Source organism: Podarcis melisellensis, assembly GCF_964234715.1.
Source record: "Podarcis melisellensis genome assembly, chromosome: 8".
Lineage (NCBI taxonomy): Eukaryota > Metazoa > Chordata > Lepidosauria > Squamata > Lacertidae > Podarcis > Podarcis melisellensis.
The window spans coordinates 38,441,800-38,454,401 of NC_138540.1; the positions used below are offsets into that span (position 1 = coordinate 38,441,800).

At 40.1% G+C, this 12,602-nt stretch overlaps 1 long non-coding RNA gene across 2 annotated transcripts in view; it reads right to left on the reverse strand.

Moving 5' to 3' along the window:
• Positions 1-12,602, reverse strand: part of LOC309377155 — a 180,295-nt gene that overhangs the window by 98,682 nt on the left and 69,011 nt on the right. The window lies entirely within an intron of this gene.

Genomic DNA, 12,602 nt, shown 5'->3' on the forward strand with positions numbered 1-12,602 from the left:
TTATTTTCCACAAGCCTTTTCAGGTTTTCACCAAACAACGAGGAGAACAGCAGGAGTTTGCAAATGGGAATATCTTTTATTGATGGCAAAGATTTAGTGCCTCTTTGTATGGGAGTTTCAAGGCCATGCAAATCCTTACGCTGGTAAAATATGGTATTGTTCTCAAGAAAAGGTACTTAAAAACTGGAGCAAAGGAAAGACTTTAAAAATGAGTTCCGGAAATTGTCATTATGATGAATTTTGTAATTTTGCAACTTGTCCTGTGAAGAACTGGTAGGTTTTTTCCCCCCAAATTCTAAGATGATTATTTTAAAACAACAACAAAAGATTATTACTACTATTGCTGTTATAATAATTGTTATTCTCTGACAACAACTACAACTGTGACATTTCCAGTCATAAAAGGGTATATTCTTGACTGACCAACACACATAACACTTGAAATTAAAATTTTAATGTGGGTCAAATAGTACCCAAAATACTGAATCTGCAACATGGTAGGTAGGGGTGGGTGAATCAGCTTGTTTTGGTTTCTGTCCATCACACAGGACAGCACAGAAAACTAGTTGTGTTGTGGGTTGCTCCATGGTACATCTCCCCAAAAGATGAAATGGATCACCAAAATATATCTGTACAGCCATTTGCCCAGTATATAACAGCAAGACAGCATCCTGTATAAGGAAGGATGTGATATAAACAAGGACAGGGAGAAGAGTCAGTCTGGGTAATGCATAGTTAAATTATATAAATTGCTCCCACATGCAGGCTTCTTGTCAAACTTCTTGTCAAGCTGCTTGGCCACTGTGAAAACAGAATTCTGCACTGGAATGGGCCATTGGCCTGATCCAGCACGACTCTTCTTATGTTCTTAACCTGGGACAGATGGAGGCAATTGTTCAACTCAGTACAGGCATCTCCTGATATTCTAAGATGCTCAAATGCATATTATAATGAAATCACAGAAAGGTCCAAGATCTAGCCCTTTTCTCATCATCTTTTAAACCAATTCTGCCCACTGATCTTTCTGACTTCCCATCTGAAACAATGCCAAGCTCCTTGACCTGACTCTTTTTAACCTCCCCTGCCAAAAAGATTCTTAATATAAACAGGACATTCATAATGAGGTCTTGGAAGGCTCTTTGGCGGCACAATGATGTACCAAGTCATATTACCCCCTTTTTGTGCATATATATATATATATATATATGCAGGTTTTGGTGTCCTCGGGTGTCTTCCCGTGTAAAAGTTGGGGTGTCTAGGCGACGTTTCGACGAGGTCTCACTCGTCATCTTCAGGCTGGTGCTTTCGGCTTCTTGTTACTGGAACAGAGCAGGATCTCAGTGTTTGAGTTCCTATAAATACTGTTGAGGGGGTGTGGTGTATAGCCTCCAATGTTCTGGGCAGAGAGGAAGTTCCCAGGCTAGTGTGCCTTTTCTTCTTTTGTTCCTTAATTACTTGAGGGATATCTTGAGTGATTTCTTGAGTGATATCCTGAGTACCACTTAGGTGGGTCATTAGGTGTGGATTAGTTGCTAAAGTCTTTGTGTCTTGACCTCTTGAACTTTGTGAAGAGTTTTTCTGAGAAGATGGCTGTACTGCACTTAGTTGTGCTCTGGCTTGGCTTCGTGTATAGGGGCGAGCTGTGGTTTTGTGGCCTGTGTCAGCCAGATCTGTGTAGGGATTGCAGGGGGGTGCAGCATCCGGAGGTGCCACCATGGTTTGGCTACTGGATGGTGTGTGTAATTTGGAATCTGCAAAATTAATTTCGTGTCCTGTTTCTTTCATGTGTTGGAAAAGAGAGGAAGTTTTTTCTTCTTTTTTGACGGCATTCTTGTGTTCTGCGATACGTGCATTTATTCGTCTGTTTGTTTGTCCAATGTACGTGGCTGGGCAGACTTTGCAGGGTATTTCATAGACCCCTTGGTTTTCCAACTGGATTTTATCCTTGGGGTTTCTGAGGATATTTTTTTTTTTCTTTTCATATATTTTTATTGAATTTTAGCAACACAAAAAAGAAAAACTTATTTGTATCCCATTACATCTCATCTCTCTTCTCTGTTTAGACCTCCCTCAACTTTCCCGACAATCTTTCGCACCCTCTATCCTATCTACACATTTCTTAGCTTCAACATTACCATTAAACGTTACAATTCTTTCTATGTTTCTCTTTGCGTAATGTTCCTCACTCTTTCACAAAGCTTCTTTGAGACACACTAACGTTGTCTGTTCCTCACATACGATTTCCAAATAATCCGTAAATTTCCCCCAGTTTTCCAAAAATTTCTGATCTTTTTGATATCTTATTTTGCCTGTTAATTTGTCCAATTCTGCGTAATCCATAAGTTTAGCCCTCCAGTCTTCCAGAGTCGGGACCTCTTTTCCTTTCCAATTCTGGGCCACCAGCATCCTTGCCGCCGTAATAGCATATTGAAAAAATTTACAGTCTTTCCTTATTATATCCCTTCTTGTTATTCCTAATAGAAAAATTTCCGGTTTTTTAACAAAATTATATCCTAATATTTTCTTCAGTTCACTGTGTATAGTCCCCCAAAATTCCCTTATTTTGCTGCACTCCCACCACATGTGCATGAATGTACCCTCCTTCTCTCCACACCTCCAACATTTATTACTGATTTTATACATTCTAGCTAATCTTACTGGCGTCAGGTACCATCTATACACCATCTTCATTGAGTTCTCTTTTAGGGAGACACAGGCTGTAAATTTTATGTTTTCGTTCCATATTTTGTACCAATCATCTATTTCTATGTTTTGTCCCAAATCTCTGGCCCATTGAATCATCGTATCTTTCACCCCCTCATCCATCGTATACCATTCTAACAAGATTTTATACATTTTTGAAATCACCTTATGGTTGTTATTCACTATTTCTATTTGAAATTTGGATTCTCTTTCTCTATACCCTTTTTCTTTTTCATCCCTCTTAAACATTTCGTTTATTTGGAGGTAGTGTAGCCAATCATAAACCTGCCCTTTTATTTCCTCGTATGGTTTTATCCTCCATTTTCCCCCTTCCTTCCTCACCAATTCTCCATAAGTCGCCCAGTTGTCTCTCATATTAACTTTTTTAACTGCCAACACCTCTAATGGGGACAGCCAATGTGGGACTCCGACTTCCAGAATGTTTTTATATCTATCCCATACCTCCAGCAAGGCTCTCCGAAAGATATGGTTTTCAAATGATTTATAACCCTTTTTCTTCTCCTTCCATAAATGGGCGTGCCATCCAGCTCTATTATCGAATCCTTCCAGATCTAACAGCTTTGTGTTTTTCAGGTTGATCCATTCTTTCAGCCAACATAAGCATGCTGACTCATAATATATCTTTAAGTCGGGCAGGGCAAAACCCCCCCTTTCCTTTGCATCTATCAATAATTTATGTTTAATTCTTGGTTTTTTCCCCTGCCAAACATATCTTGCGATCAACCTCTGCCATTCTTTAAAAATCAACGTTCCTTTTAAGATCGGTAGCATTTGGAATAGGAATAACATTTTGGGCAATACTGACATCTTAATTAGAGAAATTCTGCCCCAAATGGATAGTTTTAGTCTATTCCATATTATCAAGTCCTTCTTAATTTTATTCCATGTCGGTGTATAGTTATTCTGGTATAGGTCGATATTTTTTGGGGTCAGCCAAATTCCTAAGTATTTCACTTTTTTGACGATTTCAATTCCTCTTTGTTGCTGCAATTCTTCCGTCGCTGATTTCTCCATATTTTTAACCATGATTTTTGTTTTCTTCCTATTTATTATGAACCCCGCTACCTCTCCAAATTTCTCAATTTCATCCAATATTTCTGTAGCTGACTCCAGCGGATCTTCAGCCGTCAGCACCAAGTCATCTGCGAAGGCTCTTACTTTATGTTGGTCTTTTCCTACCGCCACCCCTTTTATTCTTTCTTTTTTCCTTATTGAGTCTAGTAACACCTCCAGAACCATGATGAATATCAATGGGGACAGTGGACAGCCTTGTCTAGTGCCTTTTGAGATTTTTATTTCTTCTGAAATCACACTATTTACTATCAATCTGGCTCTTTGCTCCGTGTATATCGCCTTTACGCCGTTGAAAAAATCGTTGCCCATATCCCTCTGTTCGATGTTTTTCAGCAGAAAGTCCCATGATACATTATCAAATGCTTTTTCAGCATCCACAAACATTAGCATTGCCTGCTTCTCATTCCTAGCAGACAGATATTCTATAATATTTACAATATTTCTCACATTGTCTCTCATCTGTCTGCCGGGAAGGAAGCCTGCCTGATCTTCATGTATAATTCCTTGTAAAACCTTTTTCAGCCTTTCTGCCAGTATCCCTGCGAAGATTTTATAATCCGTATTCAATAGGGAGATTGGCCTATAATTTCTGACTTGCGTCAGATCTGCATCGTCTTTTGGAATAAATGTTATGAGTGCTTCTCTCCACGTCTCCGGAATCTCTTTCTCCTTCAAAATCATATTCATCACTTCTTTCATTGGTTGTATCAGAGTTGTCTCTAGTTCTTTATAGTACCTTGCTGTAAAGCCATCTGGTCCCGGGGCTTTTCCATTTTTCAGTTTTTTGATTGCCTCTTTTATCTCTTCCAATCTTATTGGGGTGTTCAGTCTCTCTTGTGCCTCTGTTGGAATCTTCTGTACTTCTTTCTCTTTTAAATATCTTTCTATTTTCCTTGTGTTGTTCTTTTCTTTCCTTCTATACAGTTGTTTGTAGAAATCCAAAAATCCTTTCCTAATCCCCTTAGGGTTGGTTATCTCCTCTCCACCCACCTCTATTTTGTTTATTGTATTTCGCTCTTTTCTTTCCTTAGTCTGCCATGCCAGCCACTTCCCTGCTTTATTTGCAAATTCAAAATTCTTTTGTCTTAATCTTTTAATATTCCATTCAACTTCTTTGTTTATCATCATTTCGAACTCCTTTTGCAACACTTTAATACTTTGTTTGATTCTGGCATTATTTGGCTCTTTTATCAGTTTCTGTTCGTTTTCCATAATTTGTCTTAATAGTTCCTTCTTTTCCTTTTCTCTATTCTTTCTTTTAATCGAGTTCTGTTGGATAAAGTACCCCCTCATCACCGCCTTGCCTGCGTCCCAGACCACACTCTTCTTCGTTCCTTTGTCCCAATTATCTTCAAAATATTCTTTCAATTTCTTCTTCGCCTCTTCAATTACCTTTTGATCATCCAATAAGTAGTCGCTCATTTTCCATCTAAACGATCTTTCTTCCAAACTCTTGATTTCTATTTCCAAAGGACTGTGATCTGAGATTATTCTTGGTTGAATTTCTACCTGGGATATTCTCGGTGCCAGCTCATTTGATATCCAAATTTGGTCAATTCTGGACATAGATTCATTTGGGTCGGAGTAGAATGTGAATTCTTTTCTTAGTGGGTATCTCAGCCTCCAGATGTCTATTAGATTACAGCTCTTTATCATTTCAAAAAAAGACTTAGGTAACTTCCCTTCTTTTGAGCTGTTATTCCTTAGTCTATCCATTTCTAAGGAGACCACCCCGTTCATATCTCCCATCAAAACTATCTTTTGGTCTGCAAATTCTAATAGTTTGTCCTCCAATTTTTTGTAAAATTCGGATTTATTATCATTTGGCGCATAGATCCCGACCACTATTATTTTTTCACCTTGCCAATTGATCTGAATTGCCATCATTCTTCCTTCATCGTCTTTGAATATTTGTTGGGCTTCTATTTTGCTTTTGACGTACATTACCACTCCTCTCTTCTTCTTTTTATCTGAGGATATAAATTCATTGCCTAATCTCTTATTAATCAGGATCCTTCTGTGACCCCTTGCGATGTGGGTCTCTTGTAGACAAATTATGTCTAAGTTTTTCTTCTTTAAAAATTGTTCCACCTTGTTGCGTTTTTTCTTTTCATTCAAGCCATTCACATTCCAGTTCCAGATTTTTAAAGCCATATTATTTTACTTAAATGTATTTAGATGCCTTCCTCCTCTTCTTCCTCCTTCTTGTTCCAGTAACAAGAAGCCGAAAGCACCAGCCTGAAGATGACGAGTGAGACCTCGTCGAAACGTCGCCTAGACACCCCAACTTTTACACGGGAAGACACCCGAGGACACCAAAACCTGCATATATATATATATATATATATATATATATATATATATATATCCCTGGATCTTCATTGATCCATCTTGAATCAATGCTTTTAAAAAATCTTAAGACACATTTTAGTTAAGAGCAAAAGCCTGCATTTTATGTTTTGACATGCTATTATTGATTGGGAAGGGGGAGAGAGCAGGGACGCCCCACCTGACTGTCTCTCCAACTTCCACGTCTGGCAGTGTCTGGTAGCACAACGTCCTTAATGGCTTTGCTCCTGTTTTCTCCTTTCTATTTGCTGGCATTCTGCTTTATCCTCCCAGCCCACAGCACGGGGCCTTTCTCAGGGTTTTTTTAAAGTAATCAATACCCCCCCACTGCTGGCCGTCACTCATATTTGGCACACTTCTAAATTATTCAGGGGTCTCTCTTGAGCCATATAAAATTTCTATTGCATTTGTCAATTGCCTGATCAATAGTTCATTTTTCTCATCCTCAAAGACGCACACAGGGTTTTGAACTTGGAAGTCTGACTTCCTCTCTTCTTCTTCTTTGACTATATATATATATGAAAGAAAGAAATTTTAACAGGAAGCAGACTGTGTTAGCTACAAGTTTCAAGATCCACTGTTGTATCTTGATATGTCACTAAGGTGAATTCCTGTATCTCGACACGTATTGCATCCAGCTTTTTCCTCTGGTACCATTTGCAGCCTACATAACGTATGGCAGAATGTGCTTTATTTCTCTTTGTGGCTGTGCTTACCTGTGACCCTTTCACCCTCCGCTGCAGAAGATGCTTACACCGGAGGACTGTCTGAACATCCAGCATTAATGACATCTGACATTTAAGTCAACCTGAAAGAAATCTCTGCAAAGGCAGTCACTAAAGCTAATACCGTTGACGTCTCTTTAAGGAGTTGTATTGACATTCTTGGTTGAAAATAATACCACTAAGGCACGTTGTGTTGAAGTCTCAATCAATTGGGTGGCTATCTTCCGCTTTCTGCCAGCTTTGAAAAAGGGTTGTAGAACAAAAAAGGAACAAAATAATGCCTTTTATATCCAAAGTATAGATTTGAAAAAAGAAAAAAGTAGCAGCATTACTGACGGTATGAACTAAGCCACCTACCCCTGCAGCAACTTCAGCTTCAGCGCTAGCTTTTTAAAAAATTGTGCAAAGCAGCGTCAACTTAGCCAAGGAAAGGGTCCTGGCAGAGTGAGGCAGCTTGAATTCTTTCTTGCTTTAGGGCAAAAATGGGGGGATGAAAGAGCTGGAAACAAGAAAAGCTTCCCCACCGTCATTCCAACAAGGTAAACATCAAAACTCCAATCATTTGCTGTTGTAGTTTGGTGGCTCCCATAAATGTTTTAGTTTTAAGAAGCTGCTGATCTCAGTGGGTTAAAGGGGAGATTTTGGTTCTTCCAGAATGATAACAACTCGACTGGCAAAGAGGAGGGACATGGTTGTGCAAGTCATAACCTTGCTAAATCCCAAGAATGTTGCAGGCTTGATGAGGGTCTCATCTTTCTGTTCTTCTTTGGGTGAAATCCATTAGTGCTGTGACAAAAGCTGTCCTCACATTTCATAAACTCCCCCCCCCCTTTGCAAACGAAAAATAAACAAAAACTTTTCACTGTTCTATTTTGGATATATTCTTTAAGCTTTTATATTCCACCTTTCCTCCAAGTCATAAACTGATGTGGAAATATGAAGAACTGAATTTAAGATTAGAAAAGTGAGTAACTGAGTGAAACTGAAATTGACAAATTCATCCATGCCGAGTGGTAGAGCATCTGTCATGGATGCAGAATATTACAGGTACTGTGCCTGACATCCCCAGGTAGGCTTGGGGAGACTCCCTTCTTGAAACCCAGGAGCACCACTGCTGAGCTAAATGTTTCAATGGTCTGCCCTGGAACAAGGCAACTTCCTGTCTTCCTATGAATGTGTTGGTTGCTTCAAAACGTTTTCAATTGTTCTTTTATTCCACCCTATCCAGTGTCCTGTCCTTGCAAGTCACTTTGAGCATTGGAAAAGTGGCACTTATAACACCTCCTGTCACTTCTGGAGCACAATAAGTGTTCTGTGGAGCTAGCTGAGAGATCCTCAGAGTTCTTCAAAACAAAATATAATTTTGATAGAGATGGCTTTCTCTCCAAATCTCATAGCCCAATGGATGCCAAGCTGAACTTCAGACACAGATTTAAGTCCCTCTCAGATGAGAGTGTTGGGTTGTCATGACACTCTCTATCTATCTCTATCTATCATCTACAGGGGTCCACAAACTTTTTCAGCAGGGGGCTGGTCCACTGTCCCTCAGACTTTGTGGGGGGCCAGACTATATATTTTTTTGGAGGGGTGAACGAATTCTTATGTCCCACAAATAACCCAGAGATGCATTTTAAATAAAAGCACACATTCTACTCATGTAAAAACATGCTGATTCCCAGACCGTCTGCAGGCCAGATTTAGAAGGCGATTGGGCCAGATCCGGCCCCTGGGCCTTAGTTTGCCTACCCATGATCATCTATCTATCTATCATCTATCATCTATCTATCATCTATCTATCATCTATCTATCATCTATCTATCTATCATCTATCTATCTATCTATCTATCTATCTATCTATCTATCTATATCTATCATCTATATGCCTCAGTTTGCATCTGTAAAATGAGAACATGTGCAACCTTCCTAACAAAGTTTGCTAAGCAGGACAGAGGTGGTAATCCACATGAAAACCTTCATTCATTAAAAGTACTATATTAGTGCTTAATAACAATCAAAGCCCATTTTGGCATTGTTATGTGGTCAATATAAGACCATATATATCACACACATTTTATTGACCCAACTATCCCAATACAGTGGTACCTCGGGTTAGTACTTAATTCATTCTGGAGGTCTGTTCTTAACCTGAAACTGTTCTTAACCTGAAGCACCACTTTAGCTAATGGGGCCTCTTGCTGCCGCTGCACCGCCAGAGCCTGATTTCTGTTCTTAACCTGAAGCATTATTTCTGGGTTAGTGGAGTGTGTAACCTGAAGCATATGTAACCCAAGGTACCACTGTAGTATGTAACAGGCAGTCTAATATGCATGAATTAATATGCACCAATTAATAGGAGCATCAATCCCCAAACTAGGCAACAGGCTTGCAACTAGGTCTTTGCATTAATTAGTATCTGCTAATAAGTGGTTATGAGGTTGCTATTTCTCTTGGGGGAAGTGGCAACTTTAAACTACTGTTTGCATTTCTCTCTCTCTCCCTCACTAGAGCATGAAACTGTAATTAAGGACCTCACACCACCAAGGATTAAGTATGCAGCTGTTCGGCCAAGTTCTCTCTTCCAGTTTTACTGTACCGATGGCAGTGCAATATAATCAGGGAGTGTGGTAACAGAGGAGTGCCATGGCAGCTGGGGTCCATAAGGCACTCCAGCCCAGAGCTCTACTGGTCCCATGAGTGGCACATGAAAGAGTTTTACTCACGATGTGCTCCCTTTATGGCAGCATGACCACTGAACATCTCAAAGGTCTATTGGCTGCTAAAAGGCTCACATTCCTTCCAATGGACAAGCTGGCAAGGATTAATTTAACCCACCTCTTGGCAGCTCTGGATTTCCATGCAGTGGCCATCCTCAGCCAGTGAAGACTGGCTTCAAGAATTCTACAGAGAGGCAGCTGGAATGTTTGTTATAAAGCTGTTCAGGAATCCAGGATGCTTGCAGTTTGGCTGCAAGCTGATCTGAGACTCAAGGAAGGAGACTCTGACTCCTCACGTCAGATGTTTCAAATCCCAGTTTCCCTATGAGGAAACATAACAACGTGGGGGGGCAGTTTAGGGGGAAGATGAGTGGGGGGCATGGTAGAGGTGTGTGAGATTATGCATGATGTAGAGAAAGTGAATAGGTAGTTTTTCTCCCTCCCTCCAAATACAAGAATTTAAGGACATCCAGTGGAGCTGAATGCTGGAAGAGTCAGGACTGATGAAGAGAAAATGCTTTCTCACGTGGTACACAGTTAAACTATGAACTCACTCTCACAGGAATCAGTGGTGGCCTCCAACTTGGATTGCTTTTGAAAAGGATTAGACAAATTCATGAAGGATAAGATTATAGATGATTACTGACTGACCACAATGGCTATGTTCTAACTCCACTTTCAGAGGTAGTAGACCTCTGAAGATCTGTGGCTCCTTGAGCTCTAGAGAGAAGAAAAGTGTCCTTTCCACATTCTCCACACTATGCATAATTTTATGAACTTCTGTCATGTCCACCTTACTCAACTTGTTCTAAACTAAAAAGCTCCAAATGTTCCAAGCTTTCCTTATAAGGGGTTCGCTCAGTAGACAGTGTGGGTGCCTCAGATTGGCTGAGCCTAATAGGACTTTGGCCTTCTGCCCTTGCTTGGTCAACTGAACAGTGCCAATGGGAGAGCCAGGACCAGAGTCTTGGAGGGCCTGATGAGCCCTACAGTAGGTGTACTGAAGAACAGCATGATTGGTTTTGGAAAGGACATGTTGTCCCAGAGGCACAGGCAGAACTGCAAGACCAAGGCTGAAGGTCTGCCTCAGCCGAGCTTTAGGCTGATGACTGTTATTCCTGGTTTAAATAGGAGGGCCATGGATGCACATCAAAGGAAGCAATGCCTCTGGTGAGTTCCATTTGTATCCACATTTACAGATCATTATAACTTGGCATAGTTCCATAGGAGTCAAACAGCCAAACTTTCAGCCTCTATAAATCAGCCAAACTACTCTGATTTATACCAGCTGAGGTCCACAGCATAGGTCATCTGCACTGAGAGGTGATTAGCCAACTGCTGACCCACCAGCTCTGTGCCTTTTGGCTCTGATTCCTTCCCTTGTTCATTTCCCCCCCTATTTGCACAGCAGCCATTAAATGACTAATTGTAGTGAACTTCTAACCACAGTGCCTCCTTGTGAATTGTGGATAGACAGCTGAAGAAGTGATGGGGGTGTGGAAATACTGCAAGCATTTCATTCTAGATCCATGTGGGCCCCATGGGTGAAAAAAGTGGGAGACCATTCCTGGCTTTTGCATGTTCTATCATATGCCTAGAAATCATCACAGGTTTATTATGCACTGGTCCTATTATAGGATCACAGAGCTAAAACAGAGAGAGAGAGAGAGTTACATGCAAACTACATTGCCACATTTACACATGGGTGGAAGTGAGGAAGGAAAGAGAACATTGGGTGTAGGAAGCTGTCTTATACAGAGTCAGACCATTGGTCCCTCTAGCTCTTATTGTCTGCACTGGCATGCAGCAGATCTCAAGAGTCCCAGTCCTACCTGGAGGTGTCAGGGATTGATTCACTTGGCCAGTGAACTTCAGCCCTGGAGAAATTACATGTTCTCATTTAAAATAGTTCTGCAATACAAGATCAATGGTATTACATGGAGGAGGGATACAATTCAATAGTAAGAGATTGGATCCAAGGTCTAATCTCTAGCAATTTCAGTTAGATGTGAAAGAAAGCCTCTGCCTGAGATCCTGGATGGCTACTGGCTATCAAAGTAGACAACACTGGAGTAGTTGGCAAATAGTGTGACTCGGTGAAAGGCAGGGCCTGTCCAAGGCAATTTGATGCTTGAGGTGAAGGAGAAGGTGGCACTCCTGCTTGACAGACAAAAGCCAGTTGGATTGGCAGTTGAACCTTGTTTTGACACTGATGGGCTGGTTTTTAACTAACCAGATTTTGTCAGTTATGGTTAAGCTTTTAAGGATGTGAGAATTTAACAGCATGATCCTAACCATGGCTACATGAAGTCCTATTGAATTCCATGGGCTGACTCAGGGATAGAGGAGAAATTCAATCTTGTTTCCATTTTAATAGGAAATTACCAAATTCACACTTTTCAAACCAATGCATGAACTGGAATGGAGCCATCCTTTGAATTCACACTTCTCTGAATTTTGTGATGCAGTTCTACAACCAAACAATATGTACATAGATGCCTATATTGGGGGGGGATATGCATAGAAATGCATGTATTAGTGAAAATAACATGTAAAAATGAATTATATTAGGGGAATTGATTTGTACAAATGTGTATATTAGTCAAATCTCCATACTAAAAAATGGGTTTATTAGAAGAAATTTGCAATAAAATGTTCATGAATTTTCATGAGGATTTTATCATGAACTGAATTTAAGACTGGAAAGAAATGAGAAATGAAATTGAGAGATGAATCCATTCCTGCTTCCAGATAAGCAGGGTTAGGATTGCAGCCTTGGTCTATATTATTCTGAAATTGACAGATTTGTCCAGGTAAGGAGTGTTAAGGTGTGTTAGGTCTGTAGCATTGCTCTGTGTTCTTCAGTGAACCGGATTGTGCGTTTGTATACACACATTTGCACATGTGTGAGAGTGAGAGAGACAAAGCAAGATGTTTTAAAATATAATTCTCAGGATTTGATAAATGAGAAAATGGAATAACAAATATAGGCATAAATACAAATAATTAAAAAACC